Below are 27,556 nucleotides of genomic sequence, written 5' to 3'. Positions count from 1 at the left end.
AACAGTTCGCTTTACATAACGTAATTTAAAGAGTGCATTAGTTTATACACATGAAAAACAATGATGAGTTTTGATATGAAAATGTGCAGTGTTCAGAACTGAAGACGCAACAAGTAAAAGTCCTAAATGGAGAAAACGTTCATATCAATTGCATGGATGATGGACAACATTTGCATGTTTCATTTTACCGTGGCACTGCAGTTTTTATGGAAGGACGCAGTCTTCAAGTCTTCACATACAATAGGTTCACATTGAGAAAAGCAAATTGAACGAAATAAGGTTTCTTTTTTTGCCAGTGACACACATTTACGCAAAGAAGAAAAATACTTCTGCACACTTCATAACTCACCCCTACAAAAGTAAAGACCAAGAGCTGAACTGAAGCTGATATTTGATCCTGATGTTATTAGTCTGAATGACCGACCTCTCAAAAAGGCTTTGATGCTCCAGCGCTGCAGTTCATGCTCATCAAAACCTTCCATTGCTTTCAACACCTTTGATGCACCTTTTATATACAGCATTTGCATGCTGACACGAGCAGTCCTGCTGTACTCCCGAAATCAGCGTAACCTCATCTAAACTGTGCTGCATTTGTCCAGAGAGTTTTACTAAAACTTTAACTTTAAGGATTCAATACTGGGCCCAAACCTAGAAAAGGAAACAAGAGGTAACGGGTAATTTAACTTTTGCACTGCATGATCCTATGTAAATGTCCTGTAGAAATAAGGCCGAATAAAAAACAAGGTAGCAAAAAGAACAAGTATGCATCCATATGACGATGAAAAAGGGAAATTAGGATGACTCATGAACATAAAAGTGATGATACTGAACCTTACATAAGGTAGGGTACAGCGCAAAGTTAAAACAAACCACAACAACAAACTAAATATCGCCATTTTCTTGTAACACACCAACAATTCTCTTTCTCAGCAACACTTGCTGACAGTTTCTCAAAGTTCTTGGCAGGTGGGTTGTTCCAGGCTTCTTGGAGAATTTGTCTCAGTTCTTCTGTGGATTTAGGCGGTCTCATCTCCTCCTGTCTTTTTATGTAATTATAGATGGACTCCATGATGTTGAGATCAGGGCTCTGTGGGGGCCATGCCATCTGTCGTAGGACTCCGTGTTCTTCTTGATGCTGAAGATAGCTCTTTATGACTGTGGTTGTATATCTGCCATGCAGCAGAATTAATTTAGCACAGATCACACGCCTCCCTGATGGTATTTCGTGTTGGTATGAATCTGAACGCTTTAAACACTTAAACCTATTGCACACAGTACGAATTTACATTAGGCCAAAAAACTTTAACATGTGATTCCTCACATGATTAACTCTGAAATAGTAATCTTCACAAGACTTATGTCGGCTTCCTTTCTCCAGACTGTGCACACACCAGGTCCCTTGACTGTTTAATGGCAACACACCTGACATGTTACCCAAGATCACAGAGACACCTATCACCTCAGTGGAGGTGTAGCTGCTGCCTGCAGTGGTGGCCTTAATCTTCACTGCATGCAAGTGAGGGTTGTGGCAGTGGGGGCCCTGGAGAGCACCTTGTGGAAAAACAGTGCACGTAGCACCTACAGCAAAGATATAGTGCAACTACAGTACATACACTGCACTGTATTTGGCAGAGAGGGAGTTGGCTACTGCCTCAGGGTCAACTTGAGCACCCTGACTGTAAGCCTCTCAACATTTACATCAGATTGTATTTCATCTTCAGGTGTCGGTACAAAACCAGCAAGGACTGACAGTTGGCATGTAAGGACTTAGCAATATTTGCATCAGGCCACAAATCCCTTGATCTTATTTCCTCTCTCTGTCTGGTACAATAGAAGCAGATGCAACAGTTTGCTCCTTTGGAGGTACAGTAATTAAATGAGTTCACATGTGTTACTGTTGACTTTATTAACGTCCAACTCAAGCAGTTATTAACCCCCTTAAAACTAATTTATGTCCCTCAAAATTGTATATCAAAACATTTTTGCCATGAAAAAAAAAATCTCTCATGGCCATGACCCTCTGGGGTCTGAGCCGTAATGACGTCATGCGATCTGATCACGCCGGCGTGATCATAGACCTCAGAGGGTTAAAATGGCTCTAAACCAATCAATATGGCCCTCCACAACTACCCAAACAGCTAGCTCCAGCCACAGCTAGCATTTAGCATCTGCTTTCCTTTCGTCACGAGGCAAGTCCCAGTTGCAAGCCTGTGTCTTCACCTCGTATTTTTTTACGCTAGCTTTGCATTTCATCAGTTCCTCACAGGGCTTGTAAAACTAAAAATGAAATAAGTCAGGATTAGTTCCTTCCTACAATTTTCTAGTTGTGACCTATGGACTGTTTGACCTTGGTTACTCAGACAGAAGATGTTGCTCTGTAGATCCAAAACAGAAATCCCTGGCACCAGCATTTATGGCTGCTTTTGCTCATGACAGGTCTAGTAACACATAAAACCATCTTACACAGACGTTAACAATGTCAAGAACGAACGACTAATGCCAGGTGTCCTTTTTAAAAGCATTCACACTCTTAAATTAATCATTTCAATGAATAGACATTTATTAAGTTCATTTTAAGAGTTACGGCTTGAAAGCCAGTCATTGTGAATTCAGTGGAATAATCTTGTTCCAACAAATAAACATTTTGGCTAAATGATGTTTCTCTGCTCCTCACACACCCCTCTTGGCAATTTAAAGGAAGAGCAACTCACGTCAATTATGGATGTGCACCATTTGAAAGTGCTTGTGACACAGCGTAATAGCAGAGAAGATGTTTTATTACTTAATTGAAAGGAGTTCCAGCCGGCCTTGTAAATGAGGAGCGACAGTAGGCGTTATCGCAGAGCGCCCTGGGTAATTATGTTCGGCTAAGTCTGACTCGAAGGAGGTGAGACTCTTGCAGCAGTTCCAAACAGCAGACTTAGATGAACATACAACACAGACGCAGCTTTATTTTACCACGCAAAGACCTTGCTATATGAGCTTGGGAGAACTTCCATTGAGGGGCTGACACTCACTCCAACAGGTTTGCATGCTACAATTATCACATGAAACCACTTGCAATTAAAAACAAAAACAAGCATGTTTGAAGCACTCAGTCTTGGTGAGAGGTGTAATCATGTTCAGGGCAATTAGACAGGTTTGTTGTTCTCTACAGCCACGTCACGTACCTGTGGGATGCTGATTGACTCAACAATATAATTAGGTTTCGTTATGTAGGCTCAACAACATGTTACAATTGGCAGCAAAGCAATTACGGAACGTCGGGCCACCCCCAACGTCGTCAGGTGTCGTTCTTTAACTCTGAAGCCTCCACTAAACTTAAGAAACGAAAAGATATTTTCTAGATGTGGTCTCAGCATTTACTCACATGTAAATGATGACTGTTGCTCTGCCACATTTCTCTCATTTATGTTCATCATATGGTTTCTGTATTTTGAATTTGATTTTTCCACTTAGCAAAAACAGAAGATTTTTTTTTATCTTTCATCATCTTTTACTTGCACTTGCAAGATAGCATGTACTAAAAAAAAGAGATGAAAAAGGAATAGCAGACGATGGTTATAATAGAACTGCCTTTTTCTTCTTGATTTACGGTGAAATTTAAATGGGAGGAACTTCATTCATAGTGTTGTAAAATAGTGATATGTGGCCATCAAAATTTGTCTTTAATAAAGAGACATTTGTTGCTTTACTTCAACGATCAAAAACCAAATTATATTTGATCATTTTTCATGTATGAACAATTTAAAACAATTCAGAAAACCTCATCTATAAATCTGACACCAATATTTTTTTTTGGCATCTTTTAAGTACATAAACAACAAATCATTTAGCAGTACATATTGATTAATACTAATATTGTTAAAACTGAATAACCATCATCTCAGCTTGTCAATAATAACAACAATGTCAATTAAAAACAGATTATTTTCAGGAGCTGCAGTACAAACAACAACAACAACAAAAAACAACAGAAACATCACACAGATATGCCCTTTTTGCCAAATAGAAAAACTAAAAAAATACTGAGGGTATATTATCAACTTAATGATCTTGAAATGGAAGACATAAAAAAAAGAAAAGAAAGAAATCATCTCGGTAGTTTCTCATCATCTTAGTGACTCTATTGAGAATTGCCTTTTCGTGATGAGATCTGTTTGACGAATAAGAAACATAAAGACCGGTAAGATGAACAGTGTATGATGGAGAATCCCAGATGTTACGGGGAGGGGAAGACTCCGGCCGCGTGACACTTTATCTATGAAAATGGATAAAGAGAGAAGAACCAAGGATCAACACTGTGAGGGCAAAGTCTCCATAGACTAATTATTCCTGTGACAAAGTGGAAACTGTGCCACCATTGTCCTCGCTCCACCCGATCACACATGTAGCACTGAACTGAAAAAAAGAAACCCGTCCCTCTCTGAAACATATACTTTTTAACTCTAGGTGAGTGCAAATGAGATGCTCTGATTAAGGTGGCGTACAGAGAAGAGCGTCTACGGTGTCGTCCACCTTTGGGGCTTTCCTTAAGTGGCCTTAAATAAGATAATAAGGGCGATGGGCAGAAAAGAGAGGGCCGTGTCTGCTGGCATTAGTGCGACGGCTGTGTTAGCGGTGAAATCTTTGAGGGGGGATAGTGTGCTAGTAATGAGACAGGGTTGCCTTCCCTTGCCGGCCTAATTAATCCTACATTTTCATAGCGTATAATCACTGCCCACAGTGCAGCCTTCTACTGGCCGGAGAAGAGAGATGTCGGAGAAGTCTCTCTATCTGTTGCTCTATCGTTCTCTTTTCCTGCTCTATCTTTCCCTCCTCTCTTCATCTCTCTGCAATTTATTACACTGGTATCCAGAGTGAAGTGAAACCCCACAGTATGGGCCTATCTGTCATCTCTACATTATCAGGAAAACACACTGCCGACCGTATTGTGCTACAAGGGGCTCCGGCAAATTACTATTTTTATGGGACATGATAAAGGAAATGCTGCCTTATGTTCAAATACATTACAGTCGTAGAGGAAATAGGAAGGATGGAGTGTTTTACATTGCTATGTGTTTTGATCTTTGTGTTCATGTCTGTTTGGCGGTAGTCTCATAAAAGTACGTTCCTATACAGTTAAAACACAATAAAGCTTTTAAAATGCAATACCCTCCCAAATAATGTGGGTATGTCGAATAAAAATGTGGAAAAAATTGAATAATTTTACCCAGATGGTACTTCTACAACTAGGAAAAAAGTTGTAACAATTTTTCCATGCTCTTTTATGACTTTTTTATGACTACATCTTTTCGGACAAATCCAGAGGCCTCTTATTGTATTTGGAAATTTTCTGGCCTAAAAATTTCATTGCGATTCCATATGAACAGAGAAATATTCGGTGAATTTAGACAAATTGTGCTCTTGTGTTATTATACGTACCGTATGTGCTGTACAAGCCCTCTTCAGCGACCATATCATTTGAAAGAGATTGTTTTCGTTTCTGTAGATGCGTGGCGGTCTGCGATGTCTCTGTGGCATCGAAACCATGTTGCGCAACGATCACTGAGATGATAAAGAGGGGAAAGTGAAAAGTCACATCCTGTCACATCTCATGATCATCTGAAATGTGAGGCCTGCGGGCCCATGAGGGCGACATCCCCCATAGACCAACATATCATAACGCAGTGGGCTGAGGCAGAGAGAGAGGGGAAAGGGTGGAGGATACGGAGGAAACAAGAGTGGAGGACTCACTGGTAAATAAGCATGTGCAAAACCAACTGTTCCTGTCCCTTTCTATCTTTATGAAATCTTGCTTCTGCCTCCCTCTCTCTCCACTCCTATCTCTCTCTCTCTCTCTCTCTCAATCGCTGTCGGAGTGAGACAGATACCCCAACCTCAAAGTGACAGGCCCTCAAACGACTTGGCGAGAAAACCAAGCATTAATTAAGTCATTGCCGGACTGTAATTTCCTTGAGAAGGGAAAAAATGCACGAGAAAAGGTTACTGAGACCTTTTCTGTGTCAAAATTACCATTCGTCATGAATATTAATGCACCTAATGAAGACAACCTTTGCTTCATCAAGAATGTTCTGGAGCAGGGTGCCACGCTGATAGACTCTCTCTGGCTGTTTTTCTCCTTCAGTCAGGAGGGGAAACTGGCACACACACACTCATACACACTGATGCACACACACACACACACAAACTGAGGTTTACCAGTTTGACTCATCAGCATGCAGCTTTTTCTTTTTGGGGAACATTACATCCTTTCAACAGGTATAATTTCTGACAAGAGGATAAAGGTGGCTCTTCCTTATTCAATCATTTTTTGTATATTAAGATAAAGGATAAAAACTCAATAAATGAGACATAAAGTGGACACAGCGACAGTAAGTATGTGTGCTATCAGGTTGCATTATGGGAAGTGTAGTACCAAGCATTGAGTGCTTTTGACTAGGGCACACTGCACACTACCAAGGCGGAATAAAGAAGTCCTGGATCCAGACAGACTTTCAAATGTAATCACATCTAAGTCTGGTCATTTCCCACATCTGGTGAAAATTTTCATGCAAATATGTCTATACCTTTTTGAGTATTACTAGTAAACAACTAACGAACAAACCAACCACATAAACGTCTTGGTGGAGGAAGCAAACAAAATCCTATTATATCACAGACAGAGAAAATACTCATTTCTTACCCCTTTCTTTCAGCCTGAGCTTCAGTTGGCATTCACAAAAAGACACTTAGACATTTGCTGTGACATTAAAAGACCCTGATCATAAAACACCAAATGACCAGAAAAAAAACAAAAAGACTTGTGGTCTATTGAGGAGTTAAAATATTTCTGAATAACCTAGTGGGGAAGATATTTTTTATCCAAGTAAACCACACTTAAACGGAGATGATTATTCTGAAGTACAACCAAGCAAAGCAGAAGTTTTGGAAAATGTTACTGTATTGATAACCTTGTGGATAAAATACACTTGATCTTTTTTAATCCCGGAGAGAATAACATATACTGATTTAGATTTAAATTGTATTGGGAAGCACTTTGAAATCTTTGATTTTCAGGGAAGAGTTTTTGAAAGTTCTGGGTGAATCGCTCTTTAATCTAGCGTAGACACTAATGCATCACATGGGAAACAGTATGTTGTACTGACACAGAGAGGATTAAAGTTCAACTATCTCTTATCTTATTTGTGAAACAACATAATATATGTTATTGAGTTTACTTCTTATTTGATCTAATCTGCCATCAGGTCAACATTTTTGCTTGCCTATGTTATCTGGGATTATATCTGGATTAATGTTTTTTTGCGATTTTGTCATTTTCTAGAGCACATGGACATCTGAGCAACCAGTAAATGCAGCTACCATTGCCAGAAACTGCTAGAAAAAAACTTAAAAAAAAAATATATATCTCATGATGATGTCCAGGGAAGTAGACATCATAAGTTAGAAGAGGGTAAGGAGAGTGTTTCTTGCGGGTGCTAAGCTAGTTAGCATGACATCAACGCTGTCATGCTAACTAGGTAGCAGTGGTATCTCTTCAACATAATCAATAGATAGGCTAATGCCAAAACTGCAAATTTTTTCACATTCCTCAAACAAGCTCATTTTTTAAAGGTTTGAATATTACAAACATAGGTGTGAAACCTCATGTAAAATCTGCATCATTGTTAGCATGTTAAAGTGCAAGTTGCAGGCTGTCTTATTCATAAAATATACACATATTCATGAATACTGATTTAAGTCTTAATTGTTACAGGTGCAGAAATCAAGAAGAAAAAGTAGGCTTTCAGAGTAGTACTTTTAAAATAGTCTTTTTTTCGACAGCAACATGTGATTGTATGTAACCTGGGGAGTCTTCTCTCTTTCAATGCTCTTTACAATAACTGACATTAAGTTTTTGCAGTTCTGATAAAGTAAGTCAGGTATTGGGTTTTCATCACCGTGTATTATTGCGTTTGTGCAAGTTGCACAGACTCCACCCATTAGGACTCAGAATCCTTGTCTCTTTTAGGTGTTCAGCACATTGTTGCTGGTGGTTTTCCTTTGATTCCAAGCTGTAATATAACTGATACCATTCTCTATACGCCACAAGTTTAGTCCCTGACAGAATTTGCATTACAGTGGGTTTACAAAATCAAAAAGATCTACCCTATGTACGACTGTATATTCTGGTTTCTGGTGTCTGCATACCAGCAATATAGAGTAACTGGATGTGCTTTAATATGAACCTGTCAGGAATGGTAACTTTAAAGATTCATCTGATTATGACTTCACCTGAAATCAGCAGGCAGGAAACATTAAAATTATCATTTTAAGTGCCATCTCTACATACACACATGGTGTAGTCACCACCACACTTCCGCCATCTTTGCCCCCTTTACTCCTCAATGTCTCTCTCTCCTCTTGACACATACCTCTCATTAATTCAGACCTGTCATAGAGACACTCACACACATGCACACTTACAGGGTGACAGCTCCTTGCTGAGTGACAGCAGCTCTGTCTGTCTGCTACAGGAAGATCTTCTCCTGCCAGCAGTTTTGTAAAGTAAACCTCGACTGTCACTGCAAGAGAAGGAAGGGTCATCTATTCATATGTCTGCCTCCTCAAACTGTAAATAGCTTTCAGTGATGTCTTCCCTCATCCATTATTAACTGCTTTTGAATTAATGACAGTCTTTTATTTTGCTTGCATGTGATTGTTTGGCATGGATTTATCTCTCCAGTAGCAATACCACCCTATTCTATGATTAGAGTGAGTTGAAAATAAAAGGATTTTCTTAAAGTAGGAAACTCTATTCTTTATTTTCTTAACTTCAGCGTGACTTGTTCTTTCATTCTTTACAAACCCTTAGGGCCAATGGTACAGCCGTGGAAAGCTTGCTGCAGTGATAGAGCTCTACAGATCAGTAATCCCTCTATGGCTCTTATTTCTTTTGTGATACCAAGCATGCACATGTGAATAAACAAATACTCGTGGTGGCTGACGCAGTCCTACGAGTATCACACCATTCCAGAGGTCAATACTAGCCAAGTTGCGGAACAACGATTCAACAAAGGGATGGAAGAAAAACACTGCAAACCAGCACACATGGACATGAGTGATGGAATGACAGTGATGACTTTAAAAAGTTACCATATTGCTATCTTTTCTTACAGATGAATTCAGCTCGTTTTTTTTGTTTGATCGTATTTTTTAAAAAATACAATAAAACAAGAAAAAATTATTATTTCGTGTCAGCTGTTGTTCATTTTAGTTACCAAAGAGTTTGTTTTTTTCTTAACTGCATCTCAAAAATCAGACCAATGGAAGACTTTGTCAATACACCTCAATCATGTCTTGAATTAATAAACTACAGTGGTTCTTGAAATTTTGAGAAGCAATGCAGAAATATATCTATTTTTCATGTAAATATGAGCAAAAAACTAAAAGTAGATATAAAACAACCCAGCTGATGAATAGGATGAAAATGATCCAGGAGTGGCAAAAGTTTGTGAATCTTGAAGATTTGAACCACTCATGTTTGGTTAAGTGTTTTCTCATTGAATGGCCATGAGGACCACCTCAAGGCTCATCACATTGGCAAAGATGACCAAACCTCTGTCTCTGAAGACTTTAGATTCCACATTTAGACTCACAAAGACTGTGTATTGATAAAGATAACTGTAGACCATGGTTGCCCTCTCAGTTCTTGATCAACAAAAATCACTCCATAAATAAGACTTCGCAATAATCTGCAAGGTCACAAAGGAAGCCGGCCTGACCTCTGAACAACTAAAGGTCTCTCTCACATGAACATTAGAATTAGCCTGAGTATCAATGGTGTGCATGGCAGGGCAGCTATGAGAAAGCCACTGCTCTAAAAAAAAAAGAAAAAGAGCACGACTGCTCGTCTGGGTGGCCGTGGCTCAGTTGGTAGAGTGGTTTGTCTTCCAGTTGGAAAATTAGTGAATCAATCCAAACCCCGTGAATTGAAGTACCCTTAGCTACAATACAGAACCTCACAAAGCCTCCAGCATACTCATCTGTGTGTGATTGTAGAGTGAAAGGAAAAAAAAACACAATATGTATAAATATGTCATAAGGAGTGCTGTAAAAGTGTTTGTGTGAATGGGCCAATAAGAAGTTTTTTGTAGAACATAGATAAGGTTCAAAAGTGCTTTATTATGCCAACCATTTGCCATTTGTTGCCTGTAGATTTGTAAAGTTGGTGTGAGAAAGCCAGAAAGCTCCTGGTTTGATTGTATGGAGAAAGGTGCATTCCAGTGCTGGAACTTTATACCATCTGTGAAACATGGCGGTGATTGTATCATGGTTTGGTCCACCTGCATCTGATCCGAGAAGGCTTTCTATCATTGTTGGAACAATACATTTTAATCTATACCACTTAACTATATGGGAAAATATCTGCTCATCTAACTGTAAACTAAATATGAATTAATGTTTTTGCTGCGGTAGAATTAAAAAAAAAAACACCTTATGGATGATATGCAAAATGCATCGGACATACTTGTGAGTGTGTGAGGCTGATGGAGCCACATTGACTCCATCAGGAAAAATGTGGGCAAGCAAGTATTGACCCGGGTACTCAGACCAATTGTGTCGGGGATGTCTTCATTACCACCAACGTGAAGATCGCTGTGTGAAGACTAATGGGGTTCAGAATATTCAGAGAAGTGATATAAAAGTTGTTTAGTAACCACATACTTTCATTGAAATGTTGTATTCCAACAAAAACTATATAACCTCTTTGTACCTGCAATTCAGCATGAAAGCTAACTCATTTTAGGTTTATACAAACTTTAATACAGGCTTAATTAATGTGTGGTAAAAAGTAAGAAGAAATCTGGCAACTTTGAAGAGATACAACAGCCATTTTGAGGTTTTTTTTTTTTCGTGGGGGTTTGATTTTGTTGAGTGAGGTCAGTGGCCGTCCTTCTGACGAACTTACTGAACGAACACAAAGTGACTATTTGTTTGCGAAGAGGTGCTGGTAGAAAGGCCCAAAACTGAATTATATCATGAATATTTGAAACTTCTGTGTGCTAATGCTATTTTCTGTGAACCCGTGATATGAATGAATGAAACACTGAGTCTCCTGCATTGTAATGAGTTAACAGTGTGTTAAAACTTTTCCACCATGTTGACTCTCTTCGACCCATGGCGTTCACGTCTGACACAGAAAAGCTTCCTGAAGTAAGCTGCATATGCAACCTTCACATCATATTTTGCAGATCCAGACATAACAGCATTAGAGGAAACAGGTCGGCACGAAAATAAAACACTCAGAAAAGGAAGGTTTACCACCAATTATTCTCAGACGTTTTTGGGGAGATTTGTTTCTTTTAGGGAGTAATTTTTATTTTGTGACCTATGTGCTCATGATATGGATTTGGACTGAGCTCAGATTTTACAACAAGGACTATAGAGGATCTCTGGCATCCCTTAGGTGAGAAAATAAAACTGTGATTTGTAGTCAGAAGTTCTGCCAAGGAAACCCATAGCTGGAGGGCTCAGAGGCTCGCAAGACAGACAAGAAAATAGGCTACAGTGAAATGGTCCACCTAACGTCAAAAACACTGTTTTTCTTTCCTTTCTTATCATTTGATCCGTTCCACATCAGTCCAAAAGAGGAATAAAATTAATTGGCCGTTTGGAGGCACAAAAAGAAAGTTTGCCTTTGTTGTGAATCTGCATAAGAGTCACCACCATACATTATCATGAATAATACATCCATATCTCCTCCATAGCCACGGGTGGTAGGGATTAGATAAAGCGCAATAAATAAGCTTCAAAGCCTGCTGTATGCCGTTTTGTTACACCTCACCATACAGGCCTTTCCTTTAATCACAAACTTAGCCTTAGCTGGTGGGGCCCTTTTGTTGTGATTGTGCTGGTGTCGCTATTAGTGCAGGGTGGCCCCGTCTGTACACACGTATTCATTTACCTAATTAACACGGAACTCACACTGGGAGTCAAATGAAAGCTATCGTAGGGGAGTCACAAAGAACAAAGCCTGACGAGGAAGCCCGGCTTCCTACTGTTGCCAGCCACTGAATCACTGTGAAAAAAAAAAAAAAGCCACCCAGACAAGGCTTTTGGTTGGTAAGGTTTTAAGACACAAATGATGAAGTTCCATCTACAGTAAATCACATGACTCTTGAATTCTGTACTCATTAGCGATTAAAACCATGGGTTTGAAAGAGAGAAGACAGAATTCATGGCCAAGAAAGTGAAACGGTGAAATCATACAAGAATCAGTTACCAGCTGCCATTCCGCTGCCATTGAAACCCCAACAAAAGACTTTCAGTCTAAAAATATATCCAGCATTAGACTGACATCAGAATTGATATTACAGGGAAAACTAATTAGTAGGCTATCATACACATTTCTTTATAATCCTTTGCAGACAGCATGACATATGACAACATCATCTACAAATAAATAATATGCTCATCAGTTTGGGAGAAGTCAGAACGGCAGAAGAAGAAGTGTATAGGAAGATAACCCCAGCAGAAATACACATAATTAATTGCTTTTTGTTGGCATTTCAAAAGTCTGCTCGACAGTTGGATGGAAACAGCTTGTGTCTGTATTTATATCACCATTATCTGTCACTTTCCCTCTGAGCTGGGTGCTGGACTCATCATTTTGTGTTCATTTACAGCTCTGCGTATCTTTAGGACTAATTGTCTTAAATTAACATGTTGAGATAGATGCTCATTCTACCTGCGTCTTGACTGTGTATCCCCAGCATTGTCGCGTAACAACCTAAATAATCAGATGTGTATTGTAACGTGAGAAAAATTCAAACTCCACCTGCATGTACAGTATTATAGATGTAACTCCTGTTACCAAGAACAGAGCCTCCCCGTCTATTCTGTATTGTGAACTTAGTGAGGTGAATCACACAAGATAATCACGTTTGTGACGCACATACACAGACCGACAACTGCGGAGATTAATTACGCTGAGTTGGATGTTGCATCAGCAGCCAATTATCACCTGAAGAGAGTCAGTTGGGCTCACTCAGTTGGCAGCTATCCTTCCCTATTCTTTCGCCTCTCCCGAAATCAGCCACCCGTCAGCCCCAAGCAAATTGGATGAGGAACCGGGAAACAAATTTCCACCCTAATACACAGTGACAACAAATCTGGGATCGCAGTAATAAACTCTAATTTATCAAGAAGAATGAGGGATGAACGCTGCAGACTGGCTGAAGTAGAGGGACATGAGAGAATCCAGTTTCTGTTTAAACAATAATTCAAGGAAAGTCCACAGTGTTGTGCTGATGGCTACTAGCCAGTTTCACTGTTGATGCCTGTGGAAGTGGAGACAGAGCAGTTTAAGAGACAAAGAAAAGTGATGGGAAGAATAAAGGAGACACACACTGAGAAACAGAGAGTGAAAGGTGGAGGGCATTTCATGTAATGTTGATTTCAGTGAACCCACATTCCCCTCTCACCAGCAGCCTGACCTCCTCTGACTTGGATGATCCTTGTTGCCATGGAAACTGGAAAAACAAGTATGACACACCTCTGCCTTACCCCCTTGTCTCTGAGAGATGAAAATGAATGTGGCCCCAGGATCAACACACAGCCGTATTGGCAAAAAATCAATATTTTTTCCCTCCGTCTTGCATCGGTCCAGTAAACTGTAACATATCAATCCATACATCTGCACACTCCACACTAATCCCCCCGTTTGTGTTAGTGTGTGTGCATGTGAGGATGAGAAAAATGCTACAGTGAACAAAAGCTGCACAGTGTTTTTGAACTGCTCCATTAAAACAATCTTTGTTTTTGATACAGACAAGGAGAAAAAGAGCAAGCTGACTGAACACAGACTGCATGTCAGTCTAAGATGGAGGTTTTTTTTGTTGTTTTGTTTTGTTTTGCTTTCTTTAAATTCTACTTCTCATTACTGTGCTGAGCCTCAAGCAGTTAGTGGGGGAAAAACGAGTCAGAGCAACTATGCCTGAGCCCAGGGGCCCCCCAGGAGCCACGGGGGGTCCCTACTTTGATGGAGGCCTGAGCATCATTAGAACAGATAGCATGATGGGGTCACAAACACACTGATACCAGTGCACTGCTTCTGCAGACTCCCAGCAGCACTCTTACTGACAAACACTGGCAACAAACAGTGTTTCCATGCAGCTTGCTCTATGTGACTCGGTGGTGTGAATGGATGGATGGATGGATGGATGGATGGATGGATGGATGGATGGATAGATAGATAGATAGATAGATAGATAGATAGATAGATAGATAGATAGATAGATAGATAGATAGATAAGAAGGTTAAAGCAAAGACCAAAAGAATAATACATTGAAATATATGGCAGTAGGTTAACAGAAAGCAGGTTTGATTCATTTGGATGCTGTGCTGCTGTTTCTGTTGCTTTTTTTACATCTATTATGATGCGTAACCATGACAACAGAAATGTTGTTCACACGTGGGAGAAGCTGATTGAGCTTTCCAAAGCTCAAGTAATGCCTGGAATAGTTGAAGAGGAGATGTCTAGGATGCAGAGTATGATTAAAACAGAGAGAAATGAGGAGTAAGTTTAAGCTTTTTCCTCCCGTGAAGATCATGGAAAATGTGAGATCATTTGCAGATAAAATGGAAGACCTTGGAGGCCTGACAAGATGCAGCAGGTAAATCAGGAGGGAAGTATTGTTTGTTTCATTGAGACATGGTTGCAAGGGCAACTGTTTCACCTCTATGCCGGGCTGTGCAGGCAGGCAGAGACTGTGGCAAGTTGTGGCAGTGGGAGAGGAGGGGTAGCAGTGCTTGTTGTCAGAGGATGGTTTGGTCCTGGACATGTCACTGAGAGTGGGCGTCGCTGCGCCCCAGTTGTTGGACTGTTGGCTGTGTGTTTCTGTCCTTGTTGTCTGCGGCAAGTGTTCACCTGTTATGTGTCAATCCCGTGTGACATCTGTGACATCATTAGCTAAGGTGTTGTTGAAAAAACAAAAACAACACTCTAATCTGTTCATAATGAGCTCTGCAGATTTTACCTACACCTCTCTCTGCTACTCTTCAACTTTCCAAAAGTTTGCTAACTGATTTTTATCTTATATTTATTTATATTGTTCTATACTTATCCTTAGTTATTTCTATTGCAGTAATGTCATTTCTAATTAGTGAAATTTATATATGTATATATATATATATATATATATATGTATTTTACCATGTACTGAATAATTGCCAAACATGCTACTGTGCATTATGGCCAAACATTTCCGTTTTGGGCTTGTCTGTCCAAAGATCATTGCTACATTTCTTTCCTTTTCTTTTTTCTGTTAAGATGCAGCTTTGTAAACTTTAAAGAGATGAGACTTTCTCACGGCAGACCTTCCTAACCATTCATACATCCTTATTTTTTCTAATTATCATAAACTTTAACATTTAAAAAGCTAACTGAGGCTTTTACAGTTTGAGATGTAGCTCTTGTTTATCTATCGTTGTTGTTTGTTTCTGGTAAAAAAAACTTGTAAATATACTTTGTCACTGTAAAATGATGGACTTAAAATGGCCTTATAACCCCACTCAGATGGATGGGCAGCAACAGTTGCCTCTTTAGACCATGCTGATGTCTCTCCTTCTTGGCATTGTGTTAACACACTCACGCTCCAGACCAGGAAACTGCCAAAACTCCTGCTTTTACAGAGGTGGACACACGTGCTGATGATCAGTTAATCATATTCATTTGATTTGCTGCATCTTACCTTACGTTTTCATATGTAAATCCACAGATAGAAAGACAGATGGAAAACAAGGTTAAAGCAAAAACCAAAAGAACACTTTGAGATATACGGCAGCAGGTTAACAGAAAGCAGGTTTAATTGTGTAACTCGCAGAGGTTCTTTGTGAAAGTTCACTGTTCATGAAAAAATGAATATGAGCTACAGCGCTGCCTTTATAGGCATAATAAAAATTATACTGTTGTACTTAAAATTTTTAATAAAGTGACTGAGAACATTTAGGGAGACTGGCATATGTTAATAAGACTGAGAAGAGCAGGCTGTCCAAACAGCACTGAGGAGAAACAACCATGCTCTCAACCATCCCTGGTCCTCAAAGGTCAACCATATTTTCATAATAACAGCCCTATGGCTAACTCTAAAACTGTCCCCAGAATATAGAGGCCTTCCAATGAGAAGGAGCAGGAGATAAAGTCTAGAACCTGCACGAGCCATTGTTACGACACACTCTTTATAGGTGGGCAGGGTAGAAAGATGGGACGTCTGACATGCTTTATGTTTCATAGGATGGCGTTAAGTACATTTCTGTCATGCGAGAAGGTGCGGAAGCAGCAGCAAGTGTTACTCTTTCAGTGTTGGTAGTTATATACAGGGACTTGTGAGTTCTCTCTTTTTACGGGTTAATATTTTCCATTAAGTGACACTGGACAGCAGCTACTGCATTTCGAAGTTATACTTTTTGAATTTTACTTAAATGCTAAACTTAGTAACAACAGTGCAAGTGGTAAAGAGTCACAAAGTTGTAAAAAAGACTCAATTATGTTCGTCATACAGCCATTATTCACTTGATTAACTTTCAGGTTGTGTCGTTCACAAAGCATATGCATGATATTTTGTGGAAATGTGTGGTTGAAAAGTTACCTATTATTCTGATGTGTCTTATTTGAAATGAATGTTTATTTTCAAAAGAAGTAACCATTCTGAGAAGGGATCCTATATTTGAAAAAAAACAAAACAAAACAAAAGCTGCGGGACATAGAATCCACAGTTTTCCACTCCTAACGGAGCCAGTGAAACTGGCGTTCCTTCCTGAGTGCACCACTTTGTGCTGGTGAAGAACAGGACTTTGCTCATCCTTTTGGAATGACAAATGTGACCATGTGTGATGCTCATTTTAGGCAAAAGTATCATATCGCTTGACATTTTAAGGGAATCCAGATGGGAATCGTGAGATTGATAGCAGATTGTGATTCACGCGTGCAGTTGCTTCTACTGTGTGCCTTCATCAGCATTAGGCAGCCATAAGTGATTGAGAGTGATGGAGTGCTAAGATACAGCCCAAAATATCAGAACTGTGTGCTCTTAGTAATGTTTTTTACTTCAATTCGAGAGCTTGTGTTTCATATTTCTCTCCCACTCCACTGTCTCTGGCATCGAAAAAGCTATGTGATGTGATGTGATGGCAAACTTTGCAACGCTGTAAAAAGACTGTTAGCAATAGTTAGCTAACATTCCTAACTCAGCAGGCCAACAGCTCTCTTCTCCACTGCAAACCACTAATCAATTTCTCTCTGATGCTTGATATTTCTCCTATTATTAGCTCTTTTCTGGTCTTTTTTTCATGTCTATCAGGCTCATAATTTTAAGGCTGTGGTCTGTCATGTCAGTTTTTTTTAATCTCTTCACAGTTTAAAACACCTGTGTGAATCGCACATTTCTTATTGTTAAACTCAACCTAGCTTGGCCCCTCTCCCTCATGCCAAGTCACGCTCCGTCATTTTCAAAGTTGTACAAAACTCTGACATTTAAACTGCTCCAAATGTTATTACCGGGCATATTTAGACTCATTTTTAAAAAACCTAGTTCTTGTAACATGTTCCTACACTTTACGTCACTGAAGTTGCTAACCTAAGAGTGCACAGTGGCTATCAATTGGCTATAATAAATATCGGTTACTAGAATGTTCTGTAACTGTGAATAAAAACACTTTTTCCTTGCTCAACACCAAATAAATTAACCAAACCACAGCTGGAAACTCAAGAACACTACCGGCAGTACATTCATGAATATTCAGCACGACCATAAAATTGTTAAAAAAATATTTTTTTTGTTCAGAACATGACTAATGTTTCATTAATTGGTAAAGTTAAGAATTCATTATGTGCATCACATCGGAAGCAGATGACAGTCGACTGGTTTAGTATCGCCTCAATAATCTGTTTTATGTCTGGTGTGTTTGTGTGTCTGCATGAATGTGTTTATGGGAGAATATATGTTGGGGGCTGGTGTCCGGGCTGTCGGTATCTCTGAAGGGTTGTCTGCGTGTGTGTGTGTGTGTGTGTGTGTGTGTGTGTGTATGGGGGCTGTGATGAGACCCTGTATCTGACACAATGCTGCTCTGTTAAGGTCAAGCCCTACAGAATGTCAGGGATGATGACACGCACTGAAAGGTTTCATCTAATCCCTCCATTTCCTCTCTTCCTCTCCGTCCCTCCAATCTGTCTACCCTACCTCCATCTCCGGCCCGCTCACTCACAAGACAAGACAGACATATACCGGCCTTCACCTACAGTCTGCATCAAGACTCTTTGTGGGTGTGTGTGTCTTTTCGTGTGTGTGTGTGTCTAAATAGCATCAAGCCATGCCATCCCACTAGTAACGCCAAATACGAAATGCCTGAGGCCACTGTCTCTGTGTCTGCATGGTTGGCCTGGTCTTTACAATCCACTGTCAAACATCTTTGCTTCAGTTCCCACTAGCGATACGTTTACTTGTTTTTTTTTTGTGTGTGTTCAGCTGCCATAAAATTACGAAAAATTGATATAAAAAGAAGCAATGCAGATCAAAACATTCGCTGAAAAAGCCTTGAGCTGTGAGCAGAAATAAACAATATTTGAGATTTGAGCTTTTCTGAAGATTTAAACAGGTCTCCAATATCTGTTTGGTGTCTGGAATTTGGGGGATTTATCTGATGTTCTCAATCTGATGGTCGACTGATACTGAACTCAACACCAGGATAATCTGAAGAAAATGTGCAAATCTCAAAATAATTCTTCAGCGATGTTCGGGATTTTGAGTTTTTGCAGGAAAGCATGGGGAGTCTTCTGTGACATCATTTATCATCAAATCTAATCCCTTCTGAATCTGATCCCTTCTGATCTATTTGAAATAACACACTTTAATTCCTCTTTTACAGACATTGACAAAGAACCCCTAATGACATTCTTTGGTTGCATGTAATTCTGTTATTTCTAAACAGCGTCAAATGAATTCAATTAAGCTGCCATGAAAAAGAATGTTATTTACACCTTATGAGATTACCTGGACTTAATTTCCTGGGGTTTTAAATAATTGACAAACAGCATGTGCGTACTTAACTAAGCCTCATATTATGCGCACAGTTGAACATGTCATCAGTTGTTCTTAATGCTTTTTACTTTGAAATTCTCCCTTATTTTTCCCTGTTTCCTTCGCTTGGCTTCACTGTAGTTAACACTTATTAAATCAGCAGACATCCAGTGATCGAACAACAACCCATCGAGCAAACTGAGTGACAGTGGAGGTCACCTTAGCATCTGGTGAGACCGCTACAGATAAGCTTAGAAGTCCTGCTAATTACGTTATAGCAATCCCAGAAAACCATTTTGTCTCTGCTGTATGGTTTGCATTCATTTTAACACTCATAACCAAAGAGACAGTGTTGGATTCAAGATGCATGCCTTCCCCTGAACCTTCTCAAACTGTCATTTATCCTCTCACCTCTGTGGATTGGGTGTGGAAAAACTGAGGAGCTGCGGAGATGGAGAGAGCGGAGGAAAGGGGGGGAATGAAGGATTATATAAAGAAGAAGCTGCACTTGACGGTAACTGGTTGAGATTAGCGCCTTAGGGGTACAGCAGTGGCTGTGATTTTGATACTGCGCCCCCAGCTAAACGCTGAAGGCCGCCTTGCCTAGAGGAGTCTGCCTTCACCCACAGGCAGTCAGAGATTGTTTTCTTACCAGCATCTCTTCCTTCTCCTCCTACTCCTCCTCCACTCCACAGACACCTGTCATCTTCAATGTCAAAACTCTGCACGGAGAGGAAAAGACAACGCAAAGAATAAACAAAAGAAACATGCTTTTTTTTAAAGACACACTCTGCATACATATCTGTGATGGTGAGATCCAGGCTTCACCTGCAGCACCCTGAGTTAAAGCATTTCAGAGTTGTCATGATCAGGATTCTGCCGGTTTATTACGGTCCAAATAATTATACTAATAGATAAATCCTATTCATGAAAATGGGGGGGGTTATTCATTTTCTTTTTTTCATTAACTGCAGTTGAGTTTGACAGTTGATTATTATTCACACTGATTATTCTCAGTTAATAAAAGCTGGAGGTAACTTTTTAGAAATCAATCAGCATGGATATCAAAAGAAAGGCAGTCGTTTAAAATCTTAAACCAACAAACATTTCTCATATCTTTAAAGAGAATTGCTACACTCATTCCATAATTTTAAAGTTAAAAGGATATTGTGTGATGTATTTAAGAGTAATTAGTGTCTTACCAACAGTTGCCAGCGGTCTCAGTTCAGAGAATCAGAGAGGAATTTGTGAAGGAGAGTTAAACTCGCAGCTGCTCCTCAGGAGGCCACGGAAGAGAGAGGCTTCAGAAACTGAAAACATTTAAAAGGTTTGAGTGAAAATTTTACCTCCAAATAATCAGCGTCAGACACTTGTTTATGTGGTTTGTGTTTCCTCACCTGAAGAATGTGAAAAATGTGCAGTGGCTGCCCAACCCATCGTGCCACTGATCAGCAATGACTCACGATCCCATCGTTCTAATCTTAAAATACCAGTTATGAGACTGTGAATACGAGCAAAGAAGTGTGTAAAAGCTCAAATACTATCTTTGGACTCTTTGATGAAGTAACACCCAGCAGTAAGCTGTTCAATAAGTCTGACAGAACTTCTGACGGACTCTGATCAGCAGCAGGATGCGTTGGGCCGCCAGTTGCATACAGAACTACTGTACGTAGTGAAACAGATGTTCTTCGGTTGAGATAATAGAGAAACAGTAAACAACCGACTGATGCAAGATTGACATGGTGTAAAAAAATGACAATATATAGTGTTTGCTTGAACCACAATTAAACAGCTATGAAAGTTTGAAAGTTTTAGTTGTTTCAGATGTCAGCGACACCGTTTCTGTCCCCCAGTTCTGAGTAGCCATTAGCTTAGCTCCCCTGTCAGACTTCCTCCTGATTCTAAACTCAGAGCGCCTTGACTGCTGTCTACTGACATTTAATGAGAAATAGTGGGGCATAAAAGCACCATGACTAAAAGGTCTCCACTGGACCATGGCTGGATATTCGGCAGAGCTGCAATTATTCAAAGATTGTTGATTTTTCACATTATTTCTATCACAACCTCAAATATGTTTCAAGCAACTGTTTTTTTTTCGTGTGGACAAACTTATGAAGCAATGAAATGTATTTGGAACTATTTCAGAATTTGATGTGCGTTATAAATAAAGAAGGTGGTTACCAGACATCTTATTGGGGATGCTCTATGGTGAAATAAAAAATCTATTTGTTGTGATTTGTATTGTTTTTTTCCGTCCTCCACACAGACAACACAAACTGCAAAGAACTAATTTGATCTCATGCTGGCTGAGGAGAACTTATTTTTGTATGAAATCTGGTGTAAATGACCTTTCTCACCTTGAGCAAACACAGCTGCCTGAATAGTAAGAAATGGTAAACTGGTCCTGGTGTGAAGTGGCCCTTGTTGTCCATGTAGTTAAGCAGAAGTATGAGATGATGTGACACTGGCAGCCGTGCCAGGCGGTGTTGTTGCAACCAATGGGGGGCAGAGGACACAACACAGAGTAATGGCTGCTACAAGCCATCAAGCTCACAGCGATAAAAACACACCGCCACGTTCCGTCCACCCTGTTTTTCTCTATTTTAATTCCTTCTGTTTGTTTGTTTGTCGACCTTGCCATGTCAGCTGACCTTCCTCTGTCCAAGACCCCAAAGAGGAAGGGGAAGGAAAAAAGAGAGACACAACAATAAGCAAGACGCTGACATTTCTGCTCAGAGAAAGAACAAACAGTACATACAAAATGCCACCCCCCCTCCACTCCACTCCCTTCAGACAAATTTACTCAAAAATATGTGTGTGTCTTGAATGTCCGTGGCTGTCGAAGCTCTCGCCCACCATTGCCAAGGAAGTGTCATGGTGTCGTGACAACTTCAGCGACTGCGGCGCGATGGGTGACCCTCGGCCGGCAGAAGGGGGGCGCTGAATCCCCCACCCACCCTGGATCCTGACAGATGTCATATACCTCCTCCATGGGCACCTTCTGTTTCCTGTTCACCTTTCTCCATCCTGCAGCGTTAGGGCTCCTGTCTGCACCTCGTCAAAGCGCACACACATGCACACACACCCACACACAAAGCAAAAAGACAGACAGAGACTGGGAGACGGAAACTTCAACAGGATGGATTTTTAAACACTGGCAGTTTAGGACAGACAGAGACGACACAGTAGCCACATAGAGATTGATCAATTTCAGCAGTTTTAATCGTAAGTTTAATTCTCTTTGTTTGTCGGCACCATCTATTTATGCTTTTTGCTTCACTTAGCTTCACTAAAAAGGCAAATGTGCGTTCTGCGCTCTCTGGCATTCATATCACCTTCTCAGAGGACGTTTCCTGTTATTTACAAAAGGTTTTTCTCTGAGAACAGTTGGTATTTTAGTCTTAGCACACCCCACTCAAAACCTGTTTGCACAGATTTTCCCCATCATCCTTCAGCCCATAGTTTGACAGAAACACTTCAACAAAATGAGATTCTGCCTCGTTACATTGTCTTATACTGTTATATCAGACGTGTCACCAGCCCACTCCATGAATAACAAGTCTAACAAACCAAAAAAGCCCTATGATATTAGATTTCCATAAACCTTCTGTCGGCTGCCTCCTCGTGTGGATTGTGTATCATCCGCTCAAAATGCTCTCCTCGATGGAAATGTGCAGACTAAATCTGATAATGGCACTAGATAATGTTCACTTCTCACTCCTGAAACACTGACTTGAGTGGGGAACGGAGGGGATCCTGTGACTAACCCATCAATCATGGTGACGTTTTGCTCGAGTGATGGATATTCTAATTTCCCTTTTATATACAGGTGCACAGGATGGATGGATGACGATTAATGGATGGGCAAGGCTGCCTCCACAAAACAAAGAAAGACGCAGCAAGGCCTGCAGCGTCGCTGTGAAGGGCAGGGAGCTGAATTTCGCCTTGTTTTGAGGATGATACCTCACATTCGGGATGAAACGTCCCTGTAAACACATAAGTACAAAGTATACATCCTGAGGTGACTAAGGTGTTACTAACACAACAATTGTCTTCCCTCCACAGGGACCTACAACAGGCTCTGTCTCTGTGACAGCCCTCGACATCCTCACCTCTCCTCATTTTCACGCAACCTGTTTCTCGCTTTCTGTCATTGCTATCACCTGCATAATTATTCCTTAACTTTCACCCCACCCCAGACTGCTTAGACCGTAATTTATTGAAAAACATCACCCTTCTAGGGCAGCTCCTCCAATGCCGTGTGCTTATCTGTCAGGAGTTGTGCAAAACAACCTTTTGATGAAATCTTCTGACATATGAGCGCTGCAGGCTTGAAAGTCTGAAGAGGTGTCTTATTTTTTCTGTCCACAAACAAGTTCCTTCGCTCTGTAAAGCTTTTAAGCAAACACATCTTTTAAGTTGGACTTTCTGTTGAACTGTTTTGTTTCTTTTTTTTCTTTTTTTTTCACTCACGCACACACCATGCTGAAGGTTAAAAGGTTTAACTGCACTAATTGGCTACATTCACTGATGAGACGTAGTCAAACTAACAGAGGCAACGCAAATTCTGCAAAACTTTGCATTAAACAGCAATTTAAATGAAATTCTAAACAGTCAAACTTCCTGTTTTTAACAAAGCCCATTGTTGATAAGAAGTTCCTTTGGAGCAGACAGGTTTGAGTCACCGCAGTAGGACAAAATTATTTGCATTCATTTCAGCACTTCAGCTGATTTAATTGTCCTCTTTTGCACTAACTTTGCTCATTTCAGGGATTTTCATTGGACGTCAGCTGAGGAGAAATTCCCCAGTGATTTTCCCTCTCTTTCCCTTCACAGCTGACATTGAACACGGACCTTCATAAACCATCCAGTGCTTAAGACTTTTCCTTAGACTTAACAATCCCGCCTGAGATCTCTCTTCCACCCCAGTCCTTGTACCTCTATCTCACTTTATCTTTCGCTCTTCATCCCTCCCTCCCTGTCCACAGCTGTCCTCCCAGCCATCTGTCATGTGATGTTTATGGGCCCTTTTGCTTTTGTGTCCTGATGACCACTGTCACAGAGAGCTACCCATTACCGATGCGGCCTGATGAACGATGTTACCCAGACGCTTTGCTGACACCCCTGTGTCCTTGGCCGCAGAGACGCTGCCTCGGCAGCCAAACTCAGGCCTGTAAAGAATGAGGACAGGGGGGGACCTGGGGGAGCTGGACTGAGGACCTGTCCGTCATTCTGCCGACAGGATGCTCATATTTCCCCCCTGCTACCACCACCATCTTCCCTCTCCTCTCTATCCAGCCAATAGAAACGTGGCGCTGGTCAGCACGGTGACGATGTCGTCATTAATCCTGAGCTGGTGAATAGTGCCCTTGCCTTTCACCTGGATATATATCTACATCGGAACAGACGCAGTCACACACCCTCACACCCCCTTCAGAGGCCACAAAATATCCCCCGAAGGGTTAATGTAAGAAAGATGAGAGAGAAGATGAATGGTGTTGATTTGTCTGATTTTATCTGTCAAATAGAAATGTTAGTGCTTGTTTTGATCTTTTATTCAATGTGTTTGCCGGTAATGCGGCGTGTTGGTGTGAGGTTTTATGTTACACTTTTGATATTGGCAACAGCTGTTGGTAAATCCTTTTTGCCACATTGTAAAGTCATGTTTTTGAAATGATGTGCTTGCTGATGCTCATCTCAAAACTTGACCACTTTCAGCTGGAAATGTTCGTCGGTCAAATATTCTTGGGTGTAATTTTGGGGGGGGCCTCTTTTAAGATTTATTGTCTGGCGCCACGCACTTCCAAAAGAGATGTTGAAGAAGCAGATTTCTAGGCCGGAATGGATGCAAAAAGAGGTGAAAAAAAAAATTTCTTAACTGAATAAAAAAAACGACCCCCACAGACGAAAGCTGTGGCTTCACCGCAGGCTGCCACCTCATCTATATTGCTCCTCAGTCATTAACCTTGCGACAGACCCTACCACCTAGCAGGGGTGAGCAAAACAAACACACGTAATAAGAATAAAGAACAAAGATTTCACCTTATTTCTGCCAATATACACCTGAAATATGCTCATTTAATATTTACTGGAAGTTTATATGCATCCTTTTGATTTGGAAAGGCTGTGCCGCAGGTGATACAGCTTATCCATTAATCTTAAGGCTGATGGTTCAATGGCCCGACTCGCTACACGTTAAAGTGTTCTTGATCATGACACTGAAACCCAGGTTGCGCTTTATGGCAGGTGTACATCTTGTGTGGCGTGTGCATGGTTGAATAGAGACAAGCACTTTGTGTCAACCTAAGAATAAAAGGTGTAACATAAGTACAGACCATCAACATATGATCAACAGAATGTAAATCTGACACCTCCTCGGCCCCAATATTACTGCGGCTAAAGACCTAATCATGCAAATCTGTCATCACCATGCATGATCAGCAACCAAATTCAGGAAACTCGTGGGGGAGGGAGCACAAGAGGCATTAACCCTGCTGTCTAATTATCCAAAAACCTCACAATTCCCTAAAAAACGACAGTGTCTGAAAATGGTTCATGGTTTTCCTCAGCAGATGCTCGTGTGCTTTTTAACTATTGAGTCTTTGCTTTGCGATTTCGATCGGACATCATGTTGGCTTTCAAGTATGAGTATTACTTTTCGATTGAACCAGGCTAACATGTGCAACGAGTAACAAGTGGTCTTGACAGGGCGCTGCCATCAAGAGATCACAATCCAGAAAGTTTAGAAAAGTAAATGTCTAAAAAAAACTAATTTAAACCAGTTTTTACTTATACGGGCAGATTTTGTTTGGCCTTGAAAAATCCCCAGAAACAGCTCAGCAAATCTGTTGATTCATATTTTAGATGACTAACCCCACCCAGTAAAAGGTAAAGCTCTAACAAAGGATGTTATCCTTTTACAAGAGTGTAACATAATGTGAGCAACCTGGTGGACAAAATAAAATCCTCATTTAATCAGTGAGGCCTTCTCCCCTCTCATGTCCCCCCCCCTTTCTGTCTCCCTGTGAACGTCTTTACTGGCCGGTGAAGCCGCTGATGAATTCCTAAGCAGATCACACTGATAATTGTATTTCATAACTGTCAGTTGGGCGAAGGCTGCCAGTGTGCCCAGGAGCTATTTGTGTCTCAGTATGTCCTCCACAAACCTTCCTTCTCCTCCTCCCCCCACCCTGTCCAACCTTCCCCAATCACCAGGGATGTGCTTACTGTCTCCAGCCCCGAATTACTCAATCAGGAGGACACATTTATGGATGACACCTTTATTACAATTAATCAGGGGAACTTGATTAAGAAAGTTATTCCTCCCCTTCATTGAGACTTACACAAGTGGTGCCGCTGCATATTGTAATTTATGTCCCACTGAGCTCTGATCGACAGAAAAGCCGACAGATTGCCAGCCATACTGAGACACATGTGGACGTTCGTGTGTGTATGTGTGTGTAAGGGGAAGGTTGCGTGGAACCTGTCCGCACTTCTACATATGCACAACCACAACCACATTCCTGGATCGTTCTGTCGCGCACATTTCTGGTTTCGCAAACAGTTTAATAAACACTTTAATTGGCTGTAGAGATGTGCTCGCTACAGCACATATCTACATCTCTATTGAATATTCTGTTTCCTTTCTTCTTGTCTCTCTTTTTTTTTCCACACTCCTCTTCTTACGCGCATACACACACACGCACACTGCCGAATGAAGCCATCTCTTTACCTTTACTCACAGTTTCTGGGTCTGCTGTGGCTAATTAGTTGAGTGGGGTTTTAGGTTTGGTAATTAGGCGGAGGTAGAAGTGATGGGGGCTCAGGGAGTTTGGGAGTTGAAGGGGTCTGACTGACTTGCAGAGAAAGGAACTGGACTGTCTGGATGCTGGCAGCACCGAGCAGCAAGCTAGTGTCCCTGAGGTGCCTGGAGGTAGACTACCGTGCCACACTTAAGAGGGTGATGTCTTTGTTAGGTGACACATATTAGAACAAGGGGAAAGAAGAGATGGGGAAACCTTTGAACATTTTACTACCCAAAGTGTCAATTTGGAACAATAGAAAAAATAATAATAAATCAACACTGTGCTGTTGTCTTCTATGAATAAATGGGGAGCCGCAAAATACCAAAATTGGGTAGCTAGGCTAGCTAGCTACAGTGCACAGTGAAAATGAGTACACCCCTGTTGAAAAGTAACATTTTGAACAATATTTTAATACACACACAAGTTATTCCCAAAACGTGCATTGAGTAAGTTTAATACAACATCTGTTCAGCTTACAACAGAAAAGAAAGGTCAATAATATAACTTAAATGACATATTTGTCCATTTTTGTGAAATTATGCTGGTGCAAAAGTGAGTACACCCCTATGTTAAACTCCCTGAGAATGGGCCGTGTTGGCCCGAAATGTCATGAAATGAAAAGGCATTAAAAGGGAGGTCATCGTTGTGCGTTTCATCCTTGCCTTACATTGAAATTTTACATTTTGAGTCTG

General features: G+C 40.6%; 1 long non-coding RNA gene across 1 annotated transcript; it reads right to left on the bottom strand.

Moving 5' to 3' along the window:
* On the bottom strand, positions 1-26,095 carry LOC142379743 (uncharacterized). Its single transcript, XR_012769793.1, has 6 exons — positions 21,916-26,095; positions 21,417-21,716; positions 20,262-20,369; positions 19,712-19,781; positions 5,425-5,547; positions 1-4,261 (listed from the first exon to the last, which is right to left on the bottom strand). It is a non-coding gene; the product is annotated as an uncharacterized LOC142379743 (long non-coding RNA).
* Positions 26,096-27,556: the final 1,461 nt, after the last annotated feature.

Source organism: Odontesthes bonariensis, chromosome 5 (genome assembly GCF_027942865.1).
Source record: "Odontesthes bonariensis isolate fOdoBon6 chromosome 5, fOdoBon6.hap1, whole genome shotgun sequence".
NCBI lineage: Eukaryota > Metazoa > Chordata > Actinopteri > Atheriniformes > Atherinopsidae > Odontesthes > Odontesthes bonariensis.
The sequence above is the reverse complement of the archived record's forward strand: the minus strand, read 5'-3'. Positions and strand labels throughout refer to the sequence as shown.